Below are 16671 nucleotides of genomic sequence, written 5' to 3' on the forward strand. Positions count from 1 at the left end.
CCAGCTTCCTGTGCCTCGCTTCTCCGTCACTTCCTTTTCCGCGTCCGCGCTCCACTGTTTACAGTCTAAATAGCAACTTGCACCACGACTTTCCAGTAATTTTCTACTGTTGTTGTAAGACGAGTTGACGTCTTCTATGCAGTGTGTTTATGCATTAATGTTTTTAGCAAATAGCCGAAATGGAAGTGACGGTGTCTTTTCCATCACTTCCGCTTTCCTTTTCCGCGAGTGTTTCGGCTATTCATTAATAACATTAAAACTGCATAGAACGTCAACTCGTCTTACACAACAACAGTGGAAAATTACTGGAAAGTCACAGCGCAAGTTGCTATTTAGACTGGGGGCTCTGACCTTGCTGCAGGTATCCCCTCCCTCTGGAATGCCCTCCCCAGTCACATCTGACAGGCCAAAACTTACTGTCTTTCATACTATGTCATCTTTTCAAAAAAAGAAAAAAGAAAAATTTGCATATGAGAATATGAGTAGAATTACAGAACATTATTACTCATTGTATGTTTAGTAATGTAATGATTTACACTACATTTATGTTAATGTACATTTATATAGCACTAATTTTTGTTGTTGAAAAGATGTCATATGAGTATGAAAGACATGAAATGAAAGACTGCGGTACTCTATAGCAGTAGATACTGTATTAAGGGTATAGGCTACTTAAGGCCCTTTTAGATTGGCCAAAGATCTCATTAATATCCACAAACTACTGGCATTTTCTTCAGTCTAAAAGTTGCCAGCCGTCCTGTTTAGCTGCAGCAACCCTGCAAGTGAAGCGGGTTATTAACGTGACGGCTCTGCACAGCTGGTGATATAAAACTTGCCGGTGGTCCAACGCATTATTTTCCGCCCCTGACTCTCCTCCTCTGGATTTGCCGCCCACCCCTTTTCCAGTGAGTCAGTGATTCAGTGATTCAGTGATTCCCACAGGCTGAAATTGGACTTTCTTAGCAGTTAATTACTTTAAAATGTCTTTACATTGACGGAATATGCTGACAGAAAAATGCATGTCTCCCCATTTATGGCTGGAGCCTGGGACACACCAGATATAGTAATGCATATGCGTCAACCACATAGACTGTACATATAGGCATCAAGTCAGTCAGTATGTACGTAAGTAGGTCATCCACTTTAGGGCTTTCAACATAAAACCCTTGTTGTAACGTTAACATTGTTAATTTTGAGTAATGCTTTACAGCCACAGTTTGACTCCATATGTAATCTTAACATCACAAGTATTTTGATACAATATTTGCTGTGTTGTTTGTTGAAACACCCTTTTCTCCTCCAACATGCATCACTAAGGCTATTTACTTGTTTAAATTACATTATTTTGAAAGTTTTAACCGGATGTTTCTCCTTGTGAGAAGGGAGGGGGAAGAAAGAGCCCACAGCCGTGGAGAAACTGAACGGGTTGAGAAAAAGTTTAAAATTGTGATGCTGCTGCTGCTGCTGCTGCCCCCCTGCTTTCCTGGGTAACAAAATAAACGTGTATTAGTGGGACCTTTGATGTAAAATCAGAATCAGAATCAGAAAGACTTTAATGATCCCCGGGGGGAAATTGGGACAAGTTACAGCTGCTCGCACTCAGAACACACATAGCATAACACAGTATCACACAGTGGTCCCTATCGTTGCATCGGCGCTGTTTCTAGGCCGAGCGCCTGGCGCAGCTCAAATCAGTGGGCGTGGACCAGCGCACTTGATATCTTGGTCTTGGCGCTAGACGCAGCCTCAACCATTACAACCACGCCTTTTAAGCGTAAAATTATGCACCGTCAGTTCATTGGATAAGTGCAATAAACAAATCGCATGCTTGCCTTTTAAGCTCCATTCCAGTGGTCCAGCAAAACCAGACGAAACCCAAGCCTCTGATCCCCCCCCCCCCCCACCTCCCTTCATCCCGTCTGTCTCCATATATCGGCTATTATTCCATATTATGATGCTTCTCAAACCAATATAACTGCAGTTGAAATACTGCAAGCATGTAAAAACGCTACACTAGCCTATAGCAAGATCAAAGTGAAAATAATGTTCTAAACGCATCAGCTAGAAAAATATAGCCAATTAGATTGGTGAAAGTTTGTCCAGAAAGATATCATTTTCTCTCGCCTGCTGCAGGAAGGATGATGCACATAAATATAGCCTACATTATGTAAAGTCATTGCATAAATGTGTTTTTATTGTAAAACTAAATGTGGAGTAGGGCCAAGTTATTGGAGCGGACATCACAGTATAGCAGATGACAGTAGAAGCTTCCGAAGCGCGTTCCGCTGTCACTTATCTAAATCACGTTAAATCGACAAGGGATATTTATAGCCCCAGTAGGACATATATGTTTCAAATAGGGTGGTGTTTTCATTTCGATGTTTTATTTGGTCCAATATTGAAATGTTCTACAATTGGAGGTTGTCTTACCATTACACATTATTTAGATCCTCCCTTAATATAGGTTTTCGGCTCATTTGGTTGCTATTTAGTAGCGAAATGGAGAAACACAATGCATGTTGGGACATTCACATTGCAGTGAAGTTACAGCTTATTTTTTCTATGGGACTCTGAGCGAGGGAGTCAGAGATAGTCGGTATTGTGCCTGTCAGACTGAGGAGAGAGGGAGAGAGGTGACACAGAGAAGGGTGAAAGAGGAGAGAGCCAGAGGGGAGGGAGAGAGCCAGAGGGGAGCGCTCCGCGCAACTGGCCCACTGAATAGGCCTGCTTTTCAAAGGCGCAAGGCGCTAAATTAACGCCAGGTCGGAAGATAGCAGTACGCCGGTATTTAGCGCCGACACGCCCACTTTGGCCCATTCTGGGACTGCGCCACGCCCATTCGGCCTAAAGCGCATTTGGCAGCCTAAAGCCATATTGATATCGTCCCAAAACAGGCGCAAGGCACGTTTTTTTGCGTTTAAGGCCCGTTTTAGCGCCGAAGGCTTGTGGGAGAATAGGGCCCAGTATCTCCCTAAACGTAAACAGTCAATACAATAAGTAAAATGCAGTAAAATGCAATAGAGTCAACTAAAATAAAGTAGAGTAAGTAGAATAAAGTAGAATAAAGTAGAATGTACAGTACGTGTCAAATTGCAGTTATTGCACACTGGAATTATATTAAGTCAGCTTGCACATTACATGTGGCTCAGCTAAGGCACAGTTAACCTATTGGCTGACTCAGTCTCAGGGAGACTGAGTGTCTCCAAGGTGCTCTTCTAAGTGAGGCGTTAAAGAGTTTAATGGCCACAGGCAGGAATTATTTCCTGTGCCTCTCTGTGTTGCATCTGGGAGGGATCAGCCTCTCACTGAACGTGCTCCTGTGTTTGACCAGCACGCCGTGGAGTGGGTGAGAGTCATTGCTCATGATGGAGCGTAGCCTGGACAGTGTTCTCTTCTCCGACACCGCTGTCAGAGAGCCCAGCTCCAGCCCCACAATGTCCCTGGCCTTACGGATCAGTTTGTTGAGTCTGTTGGCGTCCGCTGCCTTCAGCCTGCTGCCCCAGCACACTATAGCATACAGGAAGGCACTGGCCACCACCGACTCATAGAACATCCTCAGCATGGTCCGGCAGACGTTGAAGGACCTCAGCCATCTCAGGAAGTAGAGACGGCTTTGCCCCTTCTTGTAGAGTGCATCAGAGTTCTTAGCCCAGTCCAGTTTATTGTCAATGTACACTCCAAGGTACTTGTAATCCTCCACGATGTCAACACTGACCCCGTGATTGAAACAGGGGTCACCGGAGCCTTGAAAAAAGGTATTACTGGTATTAAGAGAAAGAACTCCAAGTTAACCTTGCAAGACAGCTGGATTTGTGAGATCACGATCATGTGAGAAATTCATCTTGCCACGCTGCCAGATATGCGTTTGAATCTGTCCCAGCAGTGGGCTGGAACAATCGGCATCGAAGGCGGGCCCCTGATAGACAGTGATACAGAGATGGTTCATCCAATCAACATTTTTTCAAAGTGGGAATTCCCAGATGGTGTAGCAAACCATCTGGGACATGGTCATGGTTAACTCAAAGTACTTCTATAATAATTTTGCCTCTCTTTTTAATTTCAGGAAACCAGAGAATGGGAGTGTTGAAAATAGATTCTGCGATAAAGAGGAAAAGCCAGAGAAGAGCACAAGATTATAATGTATACGAGGGATCAGCCGATAAGCATTTTGGTAAACAAACGGCGTCACTGGGTGGAAACGGCAATGGGACCCTATGGAGCCAGCCTTGAGTGTCCACTCTAGCCCTGTGCTGTTTACATTTTAAAAACTGCAACAGTTCACACAACTTTAACATGACATCCATTATACATCAGACTCTTGAGCTACTTCTGTTCTACGTTTGTTTGGCACAACTCATACTACATGTAGTTAACTGCCACGGTTCCGGGGGTTTGCGGTGTTGTTACGTCACGCTGATTGCTCGTACTGGAATCATAGTGATAGAGTTTAATATTTGTATTTTCTGCAGATTTTCTTTACACAAATACAGTTTTCACAGTTCTTCAGTAGATTTCAGGTAGAAATCATGTAGACTACATCTTGATGGAACACAGAAATATCAGCATGCAGTTACTAACACTGTCACCTAAGCTTCAAAATAATATTTTTCATGTGTAAATTATTCAATAGAAATTGTATTCTTTGTTATCACAATCTGACAAACATTTGTTGTTAGACTACAAAAGTTGTGTTTGATAACTGATAACTGGAACATTTGCAATAAACGAATGTAGATACAGATGAAGTTCTATCTGAACTCAAATAAATTGAAGTGTTATTCTTTTCCCACATATGCTTTGAGTCAATTGCTATAAAAAAAAAATTATTCTCATTATTATTATTATTGTTATTATTATATACATATATCTATATACAGTATTTATATAGATATATACATCCTGTATATATAATAGGGCTGTGCCGATTCACTTATCTCCCGATTCGATACTATCATGATACTTGGGTGCCGATTCGATATATATTGCGATTCTTAAATATTGCGATTCTACGATTATTGCGATTCGATGTTACGATTTATTGCGATTTTTGTTTCTTTTTTTCTTTTCTTTTTTCAGTTTGTTTGCTTTTTTACACTAGATTAGAACATGGGAAAAGTTTAATCATACACTAGAGACTGTATATTATATCATGAGTAGGGCTGGGCGATATAGTTAAAAACAGGGGCGGACTGGGATCATAATTCAGGCCGGGCATTAGATACCAAGCAGGCCAGGCCGATATGGGCCGACACGCGTGAAATTTGGGCCGTTTGAAGCCCAATTTGGGCCGTTTGAAGCTCAATTTGGGTAGTTTGAAGCCCAATTTGGGCCGTTTGACGCTCAATTTGGGTTGTTTGAAGCCCAATTTGGGTCATTTGAAGCCAGATTTGGGCCGTTTGAAGCCCAATTTGGGTCGTTTGAAGCCCAATTTGGGCCGTTTGAAGCCCAATTTGGGTCGTTTGAAGCCAGATTTGGGCCGTTTGAAGCCCAATTTGGGTCGTTTGAAGCCAGATTTGGGCCGCTTGAAGCCCAATTTGGGCCGTTTGAAGCCCAATTTGGGCCATGTCCAATTTTACAATGAGATGCACCCACTTTAACCCTGAAGTGTAATTATTACTTCAGACTAACTAATAAAGTAATAAAACCACTAGTAAACCAGTAGGCGGCGCCTGACCTGCTGTTCAGTGAGTGGCCTGACTGCGGGCACCATTTTTTTTTTTTTTTTTTGCGATTATCGATTCTGGAATAAAAGATTGATTAAAAAAATCGTGACATTAAAAATCGCGATACTTAGGTGAATCGATTTTTTCTCCCACCCCTAATATATAATATATATACGCACTGTACTGTATGTGTGTGTGTGTGTGTATGTATGTATGTATGTATGTATGTATGTATGTATATATACTGTGTGTGTGTGTGTGTGTGTGTGTGTGTATGTACATATATATATATATATCTATCTATCTATCTATCTATCTATATATATATGATTGAATGATTGATTGATTTGTTTTTTCAGCCTACAGTGCTCAACCCTCATGGGTTTACAAGACACACACAAAATATGATAATAAACCGGCGCTATAGTGGTACATTTAAGTTAAGACAAGTGGCAAGTCAACATACTGCTCAAACCACAAAACATCATCACTTTCTAAACAAAAATGTTCTGTCTTTGCTCCCATGCCTGGCAAATAGAATGTTCTATTAAGAAGGCTCCTTTTTTTTAAACACAACCCATGTTTAGCATAATCATCCAACTCCAGGGGCGTATTTTCCACTGGGGAGAGGGGGGACATGTCCCTCCCACTTTTCAAAACCTAGATCCCCCCCCCACACTTTTACCAAACTCAAATATTATTTTATCAGGGATTAGATGAGGTGGAGAAGGTGCCTGAAGACCAGTGTTGGTTACTGTAATCACTGTAATGAGTAGTGTAAGACACACTACTGTTCCTAAGTGCAGTAATCACATTACAGTTAATAATCAAACACTCAACTCCCGTTTTAATAACAGATCCTGTGGCCCAATAAGCTATGGGTAAAACTACAGGAAATGCCATTTATTTGCATTCAACACACTGACCAACACATAGCATCTCAGATGGGGTGACTTAACTGCACACCAGACTCACCCATGGTGCCAACATTTCAACTTTGTATTAGCATGCAGAACAGCACTATTAGTCGACACGTAACTTTGCAGATAACTAACATCATGCATATAGAACAATAAGTCATTTTAACCCCCAAAACACATTGACAAACAATTGACAAACATTGACAAAAAGATCTACAAACAAAACACACTACCCCAGGGCATGCTGGGAACTCCGTCCACACGAAAGGCCGTAGCACGTCAGGTCCGGAAGTGACGTCACGCACATTGGCTTCAATTGAAAAATGAGCCGACTTCTCTCTCAGTCTGTATCTTAAATAAACATTTTCCGAATGAGTTTATGGTCTGAATAAACAATTCCAAGTCTTTTTCATGCTCTCATGGGCTCTGTTTTCTAAATGATGTTCCCATTTCGAGTAAGAGGCGAGAAAAAAAGACTAACTTTTGGGGCGGGATTTTCCTTGATTGACACCAGCCACAGGAAACCAGATGATCCCAACCACAGCACAATCAGTTGCCAAGGCAGGCTAGCGAGCTAGCAACGTAGCCATAGATTAAAGTAAACTACCAGAAACAGCATTTATGATCTTTTAATGATGTTAGTAGACACACGTAACAGTATAGATCCCCGTTATGAGGTCTGTTGATCAAAATAACACCTAATGCTATATCGAAATCGGGTTTTAGCGGACGGGCAGCGACCATACAAGCTGGGGCTTCAGAGCTGATCACCTGGACACATTTTATGGCGAAATTATCTGATAAACTGGTCTGTGCAGCTCTGTGGTGATCAGCTAATGTCTTCATAGCATTGTGATTATGATTTAATGCATTATGCTGGTTTAACATAATTCAAATAATTCCCTGCCAAACATGTAAAGTGACGCTTCTGGGCAGTAGACCATTTGGGCATGTAATGTGACATGATCACCACATTTCAATAAATATAAAGTTTTTGCACATTTGAATGCTGCTGGTCATTTGTTTAATGCTGTATATATTGGACATTTAAAGCTGATACACAATTCTGTTGAGGTAATTCCGCAAAGCTCAGTTAGAAATATAACGTGTAACACTTGACACAATCAAATGTAACTTTTTCACAGCAATACTGTACAGTCCAGTGGTATGGTGGGCTAATTGTTTGAATTATATTGAAATATATTTGCATGGTGTAGCATGTAATGCAGTCTGTTAAGATACTGTAGCTACTCTGTGACACAGAAAGGCAGACAAGCTAGCAGCAGGGATCTTGTCACACTGATTCCAGATAAACCCGTCTGTCTAGCCAGCTACTGTATACAATATTACTGTACCATAATACCACAAGCTAAAGGCAGCATATGCCAATGGAAGGCTGCGTAGCATTAGCTAATGTAATCCAGGCTATACAGTAACGTTAGGCTATTATAAAGTTATGAAACGCTGATTCAGACGTTACAATAATATGACACACTATGAGCCAGTTACCCTAGCTAGAGAGTAATTTCAGACCACCAGATATCACCATATTTCATTTTAATAAATATAAAGCATTCATTGATTGAAGCAGACTGCTGGTCGGTTAAGTTTCTCCATCGTCATGTCCACTGGTCCAATCTTTGGTTCGTAGTTTGTGTTCTCTCGACATCAATAAATAGTGGACATTTTACTAGAGTACAGTACATCCCTTGCATCATCATATACAGTACAGTAGAACAAAAAAAAATCTAGTTTTCAATTTCAGGTAATTCTCATAGTAAACAGAGTCTATCTTCTTCAGAGGTAGCATTAAACCTACTGGTTAGTGCTAAGGGAAGAGTTCCAGAGCGTAATTGAGCACACAGATATATTTTTTGTCTGTCCAAATCAAACTTCACATACTGTAGGCCTCTACACAGTAACTGTCTTTTATGAAATGATAGGTTCTTAGTTTTGGTTGATTACTATAAGTCAACAGACCATTATCTTTATACAAAAGAAACATATTACTCGTAATCTCTTGGGTATCAGAAAATAAATATCTCGGGTATCAGGGGCAAAAAAAAAATCCCCTCGATTTTGTATCCTGGTTGCTGCTCCACCCTCTGCCGATCTGGGGAGAGCCGAAACTGGCTCCATGCTTCCTCCGAGACATGGGCAGTAGCCAGTCGCTTCTTTTCACCTGACAGGGGAAGCTTCACCGGTAGGACATAGCACGTGGGAGGATCACGCTATTCCAACAAGTTGCCCTCCCTCCGAACAGGCGCCCCGAACGACCAGAGTAGGCACCACATGTTTTTGTGAGGGGTTCCTATATGAAGGAAACCCCCAGGGAGTACGGGGAGAACATGCAAACTCCACACAGAAAGGCCCTTTTGACGACCCCACCCGGGAGGTGGGCGCTCGAGGACATGCGGACGGGCACGCACTCCTTCAGCGCTCACAGCGTCTCAGGTGGGAATCAAACCCAGGACCTTCTAGCTGTGAGGCAATGGAGCTACCACTGCGTCACCGTGCCCCCCCTTTCATTCATTCATTCAGTCACACACACTGACTCACTCCCCGATATCTGAAGTGCTGTATAAATGCAATCTATTAATTATTTAATATTTTGATGTGTAAATTATTGAATACATTTTTTTTGTAACCACAATTATGTCAAAGATTTGTTTTTCTACTACAAACATGTTTGATAACTCGAACATTTGCAATACATTGATGTAGACACATGTATTTCTGTTATCTGAACTCAAATTAATTCAAGTGTTATTCTTTTCCTAGCCTCAGAATTCGACTACTCATTCTTTTCTATGGAAGCCACCCATCTGTGGAGTCAGGCTGTTCGTGTTCTTAAATATTGCTTATAGTTTACAATTCCGAGCCGTTTTTGTCCGCTGGCAAAAACAGTAATGGCTGCTCCCATCATGGCTCTCCGGCTCGTGAAGCAACGAACACTAATGTCAACGTTTGTCAAGTTTACACAGCCATAGGTGCAGTTACAGTATTGCAGAAATAGGGGTCTATAACAACAATAACAACAGACATTTTTGCTGTTCTTCCGAGTGGATTTGCATTTGACTGGATCTGACGCTGATTGGCTGAAGGACTGTATTTGGCTATGCTGATTGGCTGAAGGAGTTGTCTGTCAATAATAATAATAATAATAATTGATTGGATTTATATAGCGCCTTTCTAGATACTCAATGCACTTCACATATCAGGGGAGGGAGGGGGAGGGAACTCAACTCTACCACCGATGTGTAGCATCCTGTGGATTCTGTGGACTGCTTGGAGTCAGGCGCGGACTGCATAATCGGGCACGTCGGGCCGATGCCCGGTGGCCTGGCCTGGCCTGCAATTTTTTTTCTTTTTTTTGTGTGTGCCCGCAGTCAGGCCACTCACTGTACAGCAGGCCAGGCGCCACCTACTGGTTTACTAGTGGTTTTATTACTTTATTAGTTAGTCTGAAGTAATAATTACACCTGCAGGGTTAAAGTGGCTAAAGTATCTCATTGTAAAATTGGACTCAGAAGCTCGGAACCATAGACGGTATGAAAATATGGACAGAGCCATCATGATGTCACCAGGGATCGCGGAACCGCCCGGGCCACACGGGCCCGGGCCCGGGTACGTTTCAGTTCCCAATTTTTTTTATTTTATTTTTTAGATTTTTTTTTTACAATTAAACCTCATTTACTTATTACACTCGACTGGTTGTTTTTCAGATGTGATGTGAATCTAAAGTGAACTAAACAAGTCAGATCCACTATAAATGTTTTTCAGTAGATGCTGTGATGTAGCCACAAGAAAGGTGCAATATTAATGTTTTTCAGGGGATGGCGATGTTGCTAGCTATAGGTTCTAAACAAGAAATATGGTTCAAATGTTTACAGTAGTTTTCCTTTCTTGCTGCACTACAATGTTACAATGCTGTGAGACAGGCCCGGCGTTGGAGGGGGGCCTGACCGGGCCGGGCCCCCCCATTCCCTAAACTGGCCCCCCCATTCAATTTTTTTTTTTTGTGTGTGTGTGCTAAAAATGTTTTTCCGTTTTTCTGTTTTAAAGTTTAAAACGGAATCTGGCTGTCATTAGGCATTGATTAACTGAATGCTATTGCTAACTGTTACTTTGAACCTCCATTTGCAATGATTCTGGCTGGATATTAACTATTGTAAATTTGTCACAATGAATGCAATTTGTGCACAATGTGTAAATACATTTAATATTAATTGTTTAGGCCTAATTATTTGTAAAGTCACAACACATTAGAGATGTGTGTAGTTCTTCATAGATTTAGCCTCTTCATTTTGCTCTCAAATGCACCAGGTTGACGAATTTTACTTTAAAATGTACAAAATCCCCCCGGACCCCCCTTGGGTAGCTTGCCCCCCCAAGCTAGGGGCAGGCCCCCTCTGTAATTTGGTTCTGGAGCCGGGCCTGCTGTGAGACGGAGCTAAACACAAAAGATGCAATATTAATAGGTTTTCATGAGATACTCAGTATTTAATACTAGTAATAGAAAAGGAGAAGATACTGAATAATGACATCACAACAGTATAATCCTAATGTTAATTTAAAATTAAATATTCTTCTAAATATGGATAAAAGTCCAAAAAACATAAAATTTTCTTCGACGCTGCCGAGATTCCATTCCTTACAGCACCCTCTACTTAATAATAGTTCCAGCGCGGCTGCGAAAATATGGTGGCGGATTGTGTCAAGTGTACTGGCTCGGGGAATGGTCCGGCCCCCCGGTCCCTTAGGTTTCTGACAATGTGGCCCCCTGAACAATTTAGTTGAATAGCCCTGCTGTAAAACCCAGTCGCACTCATATTCTGGTTTATTTCAAGAAAAACATTTTGGCTAGTTGAAATTATTTGGCTCGTAACTTTAAAATCTAGCAGCCATATTGGCTGGTGATAAAAAAAAAGTTGAATCTCAAACCCTGCAGTGAGAGCAGGTGGTGACATAGGAGTGAGTGAGAAAAGGAGCGAATATATGATTGTTAAGACTGAATACTGACATCACAACCGTCTAATCCTAATGTTAATTTAAAATTAGATATTCCTATATGAATCTGGCTTCAAACGACCAAAATCTTTATATGATGATAATAATAATAATCAATGATGGTGCTTCACAGACGTGTGTGTGTGTGTGTGTGTGTGTGTGGGGGGGGGGGGGGGGGGGGGGTGCCCGACACGCCCCCCCGACACGCCCCCCGGCCCCCCCAAGTTCAGATGCGTTCCGCTATCCCTGGATGTCACTCATTCATTTCTGGACTCTTGTGTTGGAGCCTTGAGTTTTGCATTGCTCAACACTTGGCTATAGGCTATAGAGACTAAAACCATTGTTGGCCAAATTTTTCAGAAACAAAGGTTGGGGCTTGAGCAGAACACACTACCATGTCTTTAATGTTAGGGGCTTGCTTAAACAGGAAGATGTTTAAAGGAAGGCTTTCCCGTGGGGAATATGAAGATATATTAAATGTCACGCCCCTAAGGAGTTTGAATCCGTTGACATTTTTTAAATTGGTTGTTCAGAGCCTGAGCAATCAACCAAAATCCACTCTGTGTGGGGGGGGGGCTGGTGGGGGGGAGGGGCGGGTGCGGGGAGCCGAAATCCTACAGTTCCCACAATGCACTGGGCTCGCGTGGCCTTCGATTCCACGCCCACCCCTCAGGCATTTGGCTGATATCAAACTCCAGTAGGTGGCGGTAATGCACATATATGTTTGCCAACCGCCATTAAACTCAAAGAAGAAGAAGAAGAAGGCTTCGACATAAAAACATTACTAGAAGAAGAAGAATAAAAAAAAATTGCCTCCAAATTGCACCAAATTTAAACGGTAGTATATATGTCGGGAGATGTCTTCATAAAAAAATTCATGCATTTTAAGGCATTTTCCTAGGAGTTATGAGCATCTGATGTTGTAACTATTTCATGTAAAAATGTGTAAAAAAGGGTACATTGCTCAGCGTTGATTTCGTAACCTTCTACTAGATGTAAAATTGGATGAGCTTTCCAATGCCGCCAGTCCCGTGTCTGTAGGTGTTTCCGTTCCCGAGATATGGTTCTTTGCAAGGAGCTATGGGGAGCTAACATTAGCTAGCCTAGGCTATGCGGTGTGAAAAAAAGATGGCTGCCTTTTGTTTTTCTTCAGGACCTCTGAAGGGGCGTGGAGGACCTCTAGAGGCGGAACCATGGCGGCACACCCCCACAACACTTGTAGTTCATAGGTGCTCGACGTCCGCAAGGCGGACTTGGCCTCTCTGACGTAAAACGCATCGGCGAGGCCAAAAAATATGTGAGAGATGGTTGATTGCTCAGGCTCTGAACAACCAATTTCAAAAATTTCAACGGATTCGAAAACCTTAGGGGCGTGAGATTTAATATATCTTCATATTCCCCACGGGAAAGCCGTCCTTTAATGAAACTGAGAATATGTAAATGTTTATTATTATTGTTATTGTTATGATGTGTAGTTCTTAAGCCTGTGGAGAATAACGCAGTATGCACGATCTGATCACTCTTCCTTAAATAAAGTTTGCTGTGAAGCGTTTGTACAGAGGCATGTTTTTGGTTTTACTTCTTCATATTATACTTGCAGTTATCTAGGCAATGTTGATGTTTCTATTAGTGAACAAATAGGTAACATGTATCATCGCGTTAGCATTATATTCACTAAATCTTGCTTCAAATGACCCAAATTGGCCTTCAAACAGCCCAAATTGGGCTTCAAACGGCCCAAATTGGGCTTCAAACGGCCCTTTGGTCCTTTGGTCGCCGGAACGCACGTCCAGGGTCCAGACTGATAGGGTGAAACACAAATGTGAGATCACAAATCGGGAAGCTGGTGATAGCTTAAATGATTAATAACCCTATAGACCAGGGGTGTCAAACATGCGGCCCGGGGGCCAGATCCGGCCCCCCAAAGGGTCCAATGAGGCCCAAAGGATGACTTTGCAAAGTGTGAAAATTGCACTGAGAAGTCCTTCAATCCAATGTGATGCACTTGTGAAGGCTAAGAGGTACCAGGTTTGGGGTCCACCCGCTATGCCGACCACCTGCTATGCCGACCACCCGCAATGCCGACCTTAGGTTTAGGCGTGGGGGTGGGAGAGGTTAGGTTTTGGGTTAGGGTCTGGGGGAGGTTAGGTTTAGGCATGGCATGGGGGGAGGTTAGGTTTGGCGTGGGGGCTGGGAGAGGTTAGGTTTTGGATTAGGGTCTGGGGGAGGTTAGGTTTAGGCATGGGGGGAGGTTAAGTTTGGCGTGGGGGCTGGGAGAGGTATAGCTCCACCGACACGCTGCACGCCGCCTCGCTCAGCTGGTTCTGCTTGTGGGCTATCGGCATTGCGACCTGTCGGCACTGCGGCCTGTCGGCACATAGACGCGGCACCCCAGGTTTCAGGAGCAAGTTAAATATTAAGTAGTTTACCCACCTTGTTTGCCCTCATTGATTGATACAGTTGATCTGAAAATAGGTGAATAAACTATCTGCCTCATTTCAAAGGGGTGGGTAAATTGCGTTTACTTGCGTTCACCCTCCAATACACCCCTGATTGTAATGCACAGTACAGACAGTAGAGAAGGTCATGTCCCCCATGATTTCAAACAAGCCAGGGTAATCCCCCTTCATAAAAAAGGAAGTAAACTTGAACCAGGAAATTATCGCCCAGTCTCAATCCTCTCCTCCATCTCTAAGTTAATGGAAAGAGTCATTTTTGAACAAATAGACAGTTACCTTGCATCTCGGGAGCTCCTGTTTAAATTTCAGTCTGGATTCAGAAAATCTCATTCAACTGACACCTGTTTGCTTTTTCTAAACGATCACATCAGAAAGGAAGTTGACGCTGGCAAATACTGTGGTATGGTCATGCTTGACCTACAAAAAGCATTTGACACCGTTAACCATGATGTCCTCCTGTGTAAGCTCGGGGCTCTGGGCTTCAACAGCACTTCCCTCAACTGGGTTAGGTCCTACCTGGAGGGTAGGGAGCAGGTGGTGGACGTAAATGGATCAATGTCATGTCCCCTCCCCCTGACGTGTGGGGTCCCCCAGGGAAGTATTTTAGGGCCTTTATTCTTTTTAATTTATATTAACGATATGAAATCAGCCTGTGATTGCAACCTGTTCCTTTTCGCGGACGACTCCGCCCTCTTGTTCTCGCACAAGGACAGGAGATCGAAAGGAAATTGAGCAGTGAGCTTCACAGTGTTAGTATGTGGCTCTCGGATAACAAATTATCACTTCATCTGGGGAAAACGGAGGCCATTTTATTTGGGTCAAATTTTAATTTAAAAAAGTCCCCCGAGTTTAAAATCATCGTGGGTGACGTAGTTGTTAACACCAAGGAGGAGATTACGTACCTTGGCTGCATTTTAGATAACAAACTTTCTGGAGAAAGCATGGCCTCAAAAGTGATTTCCAAAGTTAATCAAAGAACCAAATTCCTAGCCAGAATTTCTTCTTTCATCGACAAGAGCGCCATTGAAACCTTGGCAAATGCTCTGATTCAATGTCACTTTGACTATGCTTGCTCCTCCTGGTTCACGGGAATCACCATCAAACTCAAAAACAGGCTTCAGACCTCCCAGAATAAATTAATACGGGTTATTCTGAAACTTCATCCCAGAGTCCATCTCCTCCCCTCTCACTTCCATAGCCTTAGGTGGCTCAGAGTGGAGGAGAGGGTTTCCCAAATCAAATTGTGCATGGTATTTAGGATCTTTAAACGGGAGGCTCCTCGCTACCTCTCTGACTATTTTTGTAAAGTCAGTGAGGTACATGGCTACTCCACAAGAGGAAGCACCTCCAACATTGTTCCCCCTAAATTTAAAACTCTAAAGGGTAAATGCACCTTTTCTTACTCAGCAGCTATTTTATGGAACAAACTCCCTGAGAGTATTAAGACCCTTAACTCCAGGTTCTCTTTTAAGCTTGCCTTGAAAAAATGGCTGGTTGGCTCCCAAATGTGATCCTAACCTTTTATTTTCCTTTTCTTATGTCCCCTGAATAGTCGCGGGTTTTAAACCCTAGGTAGGTTCCTGTCTTAGTTTAAGAGCTGGTCTCTATCTTATTATTTATTGAATGATGCATTCTTGCTAAGTATCTAAATAACCATTCACTTAAGGTTTAATGTATGTTTGGTTTGAGTGTAAAATGTTATCTGTTTGTGTTGTATTTGCCCGCGCACACACGCGCTCATACCTGCATACAGATTCACTCCTCTTGTCCCACACACAAGGACCACAATGGAAACAAGCCCTCGGGCTTTATTGTGTTTTATTCCTTTTGATCAATATGATGTTGTGTTGTCTTGTACGATCCATGCTATTATTGTTTCAATAAAGTTATCAATCAATCAATCAATCAATCAATCAATCAATCAATCAATCAATCAATGTGCCTGATGGTATCTGATATAACCCTATGTGTTGTAGGGTTGTACCTGTAATTATTTAAGATAAACAGGAACATTTTGAGGTTTTGTCATTCATAGGTTATTATTGATTATTGATTTTCTTTGTCTGGCCCACTTGACACCAAATTGGGTCGCATATGGCCCGTGGACTAAAATGAGTTTGACACCCCTGCTATAGACAATGAAGATAGATGAAGTTAATATCATGTTAGATGAGATGGACACATTCACGACCCATCTGTAACAATATCCATGTGGCAAAGTGTAGAAAATTGTGACTTTGTGGACTCAATCTCTCGTAATTCTCCACACATTCCTCACACACATCCCTTCGCTTACATTTGGATCACACACGCTCCTTGCCACACTCTTTAACCTTTGCCTGTACCATACTGTAACACTCATCTACCCTACAATAAAACCAATAGACCTCACTTCAGCCTATGTGCTCCTTTGCCCTAATCGGACCAGACACTCCTTATCAGAACAGTTTTCATTGAACAATATTTTTCACAATGTGTGGGACGCCTGTAGTCTGTTTTTGTCTGAATAGGTAAATAAATAGTAAATAAATAGCCTAAATGACAAAGCCCTTTGACTGTAGGGCAGTAATGCGTCTATATAAGCAAGTGTTAAGTGAGTGACCCAGACAAATGGGCTCA

The sequence above is a fragment of the Poromitra crassiceps genome (genome assembly GCF_964638095.1).
Source record: "Poromitra crassiceps genome assembly, chromosome: 2".
NCBI lineage: Eukaryota > Metazoa > Chordata > Actinopteri > Beryciformes > Melamphaidae > Poromitra > Poromitra crassiceps.